Raw genomic sequence first — 6,000 nt, 5'->3', positions numbered from 1 at the left:
TTATATATATGCCATAACCTCTTTATCCATTCATCTGTTGATGTACACTTAGGTTGTTTCCATATCTTGGCAATTGTAAATAATGCTGCTATGAACACTGGGTACATGTATCTTTTTGAATTAGTGTTTTGGTTTTTTTCAGCTTTATACCCAGGAGTGGAATTGCTGGGTCGTATGGTAGTTTTATTTTTAGTTTTTTGAGAAACCTCCATACTGTTTTCCACAGTAGCTACACCAGAGAGTGTTCTCTTTTCTCCACATTCTCGCCAACATTTGTTATTTGTGGTCTTCCTGTTGATGGTCATTCTGACAGGTGTGAGGTGATATCTCATTGTGGTTTTGATTTGCATTTCCCTGATGAGTAGTGATGCTCTAGTATTAATTCTTTAAGTTTACTTGAATGCTAGGAAAGTCCCCTCCCTGTGTGACAGCTGCAGGATCATAATCAAGGGGGGAAGAGGGGACTATTGACAAATGATATTGAAAATATCAGTGGTGACTCTCTTGGGGCAGTAGGATTTCAGGTGACTTTTAATGTCTTTCTTCATATGTTAAATGATTAGTTGAATTTTAACAGTGAGCCTGAATTGTTTGCACAATCAGAAAGTTATCTGTAAATAAATAAAATTAGAACCTTATTGAACACTCTTTTCACAGATAAGTTCCAGAAAGAATAAAGACCAAAATATGTGAAGCACAACTTTTATATGATTAGAAGGAAATGTACAGATTATCTTCATGACGTTGAGTTAAGCAGAATTTCTTAAGCCAGAAAGTATGAATCGTAAAGGAAAAGACTTAGAAATTTGCATGTAATTTTTCAGTGATGCCAAAATTAAAGTTTAGCTTAAAGATTTGATTGAAAAAACAAGCCACAAACTAGGAGAAGATATTTGTAACATGTATTGCAAAGTATCTAAGAAACACAAGGGAATAAAAAGCAGCAAAACAAAACCCCCAGTTTTTAAGAATGGACAAAAAATATGAAGAGGAAGGAGAAAAGGCAAACAAAATCACCAAAATTCACAAAATGTCCTCCTCCTCACTAAGAGAAACACAAATTAAATTAGATGCCACATTATATCCCTCTGATTGTCTACAAAACGTCAAACCGGACAATATGAGACGTTGGAAAGGAAGTGGAGAAGAGGAACTTGCATATTCTACTAATGGGAGTGAAAATGAATACAATTGTTTTGATGTCAAATTACCAATATCCAGTAAAGCTGAAAATTTACATCCCTTGTGACCTAGAAAGTCCTCCTCTAGAGAAACTTGCAGGTAAGTGCTAAGAGACAGCTACCAAAAGAACAATCTAAAACCCATCAGAGAGAAATAAAAAATAAAGTTTATATGCCCAAGAACATTAAAATAGCAATTTAAAAAATGAACTAGGTCTCTATGTGTTAACCTTATAAACATAGGTCACTAAAACATACCACTGAGAAGGAAAAAGAAACAGGTTGTAGAAAATTTAAACAGTATGATACAAATTATTTAAAATTTAAAAACCGCTATATATTGCCAATGGATACATATACGCTTAGAGCGGTGTACTGGAGGACACTCCATGGGGTTGTCTCTGGGGAAAAAAGTGAAAGAAGGCAAAGGAGGAGGGAAGCAAATTGGACTTGAATTTTATTTCAATATTATATTACCTTTATTTTTATTTATTTATTTATTTTTATTTATTTATTTTTTCTGTACGTGGACCTCTCACTGTTGTGGCCTCTCCCGTTGCGGAGCACAGACTCCGGATGCGCAGGCTCAGCGGCCATGGCTCACGGGCCCAGCAGCTCCGCGGCATGTGGGATCTTCCCGGACCGGGGCACAAACCCATGTCCCCTGCATCGGCAGGCGGACTCTCAACTCACTGTGCCACCAGGGAAGCCCTATATTACCTTTATTAAAAATACTTATAAAGTATATTGCAAAAGATAAAAGTAATGAACTCAAAGTCTCATTCCTGCTTGTCACAGAGCCTGACCAGCTCACCAGAGTCTCAGGTATCCCGGGGTTCCAGGAAGGGAACCTGCAGGGCCCTTGGGTGAAGCTGCACCTCAGTAATGGGAACGGAGCACAGCTCCAGCCTCAATTTCTTGTTTTTTTTTAATTTTAGTTTTTAAAGTTTTTTGGTATTGAAATATAGATGATTTACAGTGTTTCAGGTGCACAGCAAAGTGATTCAGTTATACAAGTATATATATTCTTCTTCATATTCTTTTCTATTATAGGTTATTATAGTTCACTGTGCTATACAGTAGGTCCTTATTGTTTATCTATTTTATGTATAGTACAATAGTTTGTATCTGTTAATCCCAAACTCCTAATTTATCCCTCTCCCCTCTTCCCACTTTGGTAACCATAAGTTTGTTTTCTATGTCTGTGAGTCTCTTTCTGTTTTGTAAATAAGTTCATTTGTATCATTTTTTTAGATTCCACATATAAGTGATATCATGTGATATTTGCCTTTCTCTGTCTGACTTACTTCACTTAGTATGATAATCTCTAGGTCCATCCATGTTGCTGCAAATGGCATTATTTCATTCTTTCTTCTGGCTGAGTAATATTCCATTGTACATATGTACCACATCTTCTTTATCCATTCATCTGTTGATGGACACTTAGGTTGCTTCCATGTCTTGGCTATTGTAAACAGTGCTGCTGTGAACACTGGGGTGCATTTATCTTTTTGAATTAGAGTTTTCACATTTTCTGGGTATATGCCCAGGCAGCCTCAATTTCTGTTTGCACTTATGATGTGGATCAAATTCTACTGGACGCCCAGCATGAACCTAGATGATGTCACCCCCAGTGTTCACTGTGATGACCCACAAGATACTAGTAGTTTCTGAACTAGACACCCACAGTGTTGGAGGAAAAACAGCCCTCAGCCCGAAGATTATATCAAGAGAAGAAATTGAAAGCCTTTTGAAGAAAAACTCAGATTGGACAGTGGATTGGACAAGTCGGTCTGAAAACATCCCCCCCACCCCCGCCTCCAAAAAACTGCCTTTAAACATCTTTAAACACCAAACAAAGCACACAGCCTCTCTCGGCAGGAGGAGTGTGTGTCTTAGGAAGAAAGGGGGCATTTTCTCAGCAGAATTTCTAAGCGTTTTCCTTCCATCTCTGCTGCTCTCACATCACTGGCCAGTGGCTTGGGGATCGTATTGGAAAGCATCTGGCCACCAGTGTCTTTTGATGGAGACTTGGACTCTGGCTGTTGCACACGGTGGAGATTGTCTACTAAAGGCTACACCGAACTCTGCTATTTATTCTTTGCGAAGCAGGAACTAGAAAACCAAGGTGCAAATCAAACTCCACAGTAGAGTTTAGATGCCAAAATGTGTTTGCTTTCACAGTGTAATGGCTTCAACTTCCAACGGATGGGCGACAGGGACGTGTCAGCATTCTGTCAGAGACACCTGCTCAATCTGTTTCAGGCCCCTCATCAGTTAACCTCGTCCTTTGTGCTGAGCTTTTGGGGGCTCTGAGAATCAATGTTAATCTAAGCAAATCTGTGTCTACATTTAAAAAACTAGAAATTGAAGAAAATAAATAAATCTTTGCCAAATCCGTCAGAGATTACTGTATTTGCATGTGGTTTAAAATCAAACCTTATAAAAGCTTTTTGATTAAGCCAGAAAAAAGTAATTTATTTAAAAATAAATATTTGTACTCCCGCCGTGTTACTGGGGACCTTTCAGTCTTGGTTTGGGTGATAATGCCTGGAGTCAGCTGCAGGAGTGGAAGTGACCCTATTTGGGGCTTTTGCTGTTGGAGAGCTGGGAGAGCTCAAGAGGTCAAGAGGCCAAAACAAGAGCATACCCACCCCTCCTGGGACCTTGCTTGGGGCACAGGTGGGGCTTGGTTGGGTGACTGAAATCTTCTCCCAGCTTTGCTGAAGGAAACCAGGCTCTGTGTTGATTCATAGGTGTTAGCAACTGTTTTATTTGTCAATATTCTAAAAATTTATTGAGAACTCTAAATCATTTTTAAAAAATCATCTCTCAACTCAAAGATAAGGCAAAGGTGTATGTAAGAGAAATACAGCTTGTATTTTTCCTCTCTAGATGTCTAGGTCAGTTTAAGTATGTTCAAGTCAAGCATCATAAGTGTTGTGATTAAATAGCTACCTTTCTCAGAAGATTCCTCTGGTTTTTGTAACCTCCCCTCCTGTCTAACAGGCTTAATACAAATTTAGCTTGATAAGTGTGTCTTGGAAATGGAACATTCCACAAGTCCTATGTATTAATCATTACCTGAAGCACCCACAGTTATGTACTTACGAAGTCCTTTGACAGATCCCTGGACACAGGGCTGATAATTAGCAGGCACTGACATCCACTCTGCACACTGGCCATGGTCCACCTTGATCATTTAGTACCTGAACCTCACTGTGTACCTGAGTTCAACACTGTGCCTTGAAGGTCATTATGGCCCCTGATCACGGGTCTTGGCAGATTTACTGTCTCAGTGCTGAAATCTGGTAGAGCCCTTCCAAGTCCACTGTTTCTCCAGCCCTCTTCTCCCCATTGCTGGAGCAATCTGGTCCTTGTCGCCAGCCTTGACCTCAGCCAGTCTCCAGGACAAATCCGACTTTAGGCAGGAAGTATCTAGACCTCGATCCTCATCACCCTGCCTTCAGTGCTGAACCTCTAGTGGGGGTACGCGAGCTGACACCCTGCCAACCTCTGCGGCTCCCCTTCCCCACCGCCTCTCTCTGCCCCACCTGTCTGGTGCATGCACGCACGCGCACACCTGTTCTCAGGTGTGCCGGCCTGCTGAACATCCCAGTCATGACTTCAGCCCTGCTGCTTCCTCCCTCCTCTGCCTGGGATGCATCATTTCAGCAGAAGCAGTTGGCTGGTACAAGGAAGCAGCGTGGCTAAGAAAGGATGGGATGGGGTTCCTTGACCATCCATGTTTCTGAGAACACCCTTACCTTCTTTCTGTGTTCAAAGCAAGTTCTGTTTCCAGGGGGGCTGCGTGGCCTCTCCAGGCTGCCCCAGCTTACTCAGGCAGAGAAAGAACACACTTACCTCGTGCTCCCACTTCACATTTTATTGCTAAAACCCTTCCACAACTTCGTGAGGGAGGAACTGTTATCGTCATTCTACTGATGAGGAAACTGAGCTCAGAAAAGCTGAACAAGTCACCCTTCTGGAAAGCTGGGACCTGGCTCCAAACCAGAGAGTCTCTGGTTCCAGAGCCCTTTGTCACTGTCCCCAAGGCCCTGGTTTTAGACTCACTTCTATTTTGTTCTGTAGCCTGAGTTCATGTGTTATTTCATGGTCAGCACCACACTCTCTCTAGGACTGGGGCTGCTTTGTTCCGCAGCTCCTCCTCGGAGAAGGGAAGCCCCCTGCCCTGGACCCTGACTCAATGCTGGAGTCCAGCTCCCCCGACAATGTTCCCCATCACTGCTGGCTGCCTAAACGTCCAAACACCACTTGAACTCACCATCACTGTGCTCTCCTGTCTGATAGGGGACTGGACTCCTGCAGGCAGTCTCTGCAGCCAGCTGCTGACATAAAATGCAGTGTCCTGTTGCCACACCCTTTACAGCCCTGGAGCCCAATTTTCTCTCAGCACCAGCAGCTGGATCTGAGCCCTCCTGTTCATCCCACCCACCCCATGGAGCAAGTCAGCTTAGAAGTCGTGCACACCCCCACCCAGCATTCTTCACTGGATCCTTCTTCAAGTTATGTCTAGTTCCTGAGCAAGACAGCTTCAGCGGGACTAATGCAACTAGACTCTGACTTTTGTCTCCAGTCTTTATTTGTTTACTAGGGTCTTCAGTTGGGTTTCCCCAGAAGCCAACTTTGAGATGAAAATTTGAGACCAAGTAGTTGATTTGAGGGGTGACCCAAGGAAGTGTTATTGAGTGGTTACCCCTGGGTGGCCCCAGGGTTCAGTGCCGCTGGGGAGCTGTGGATGAGAGTGTAGAACACAGCTCAGAGTCCTCCCACCGAAGGAGGGCGAGGACACTTGGGG

At 42.8% G+C, this 6,000-nt stretch overlaps 1 pseudogene; it reads left to right on the top strand.

Moving 5' to 3' along the window:
- The first annotated feature begins 1,570 nt into the window (after positions 1-1,570).
- On the top strand, positions 1,571-3,300 carry LOC101321459 (uncharacterized; annotated as a pseudogene).
- Positions 3,301-6,000: the final 2,700 nt, after the last annotated feature.

Source organism: Tursiops truncatus, chromosome 13, assembly GCF_011762595.2.
Source record: "Tursiops truncatus isolate mTurTru1 chromosome 13, mTurTru1.mat.Y, whole genome shotgun sequence".
NCBI lineage: Eukaryota > Metazoa > Chordata > Mammalia > Artiodactyla > Delphinidae > Tursiops > Tursiops truncatus.
The sequence above is the reverse complement of the archived record's forward strand: the minus strand, read 5'-3'. Positions and strand labels throughout refer to the sequence as shown.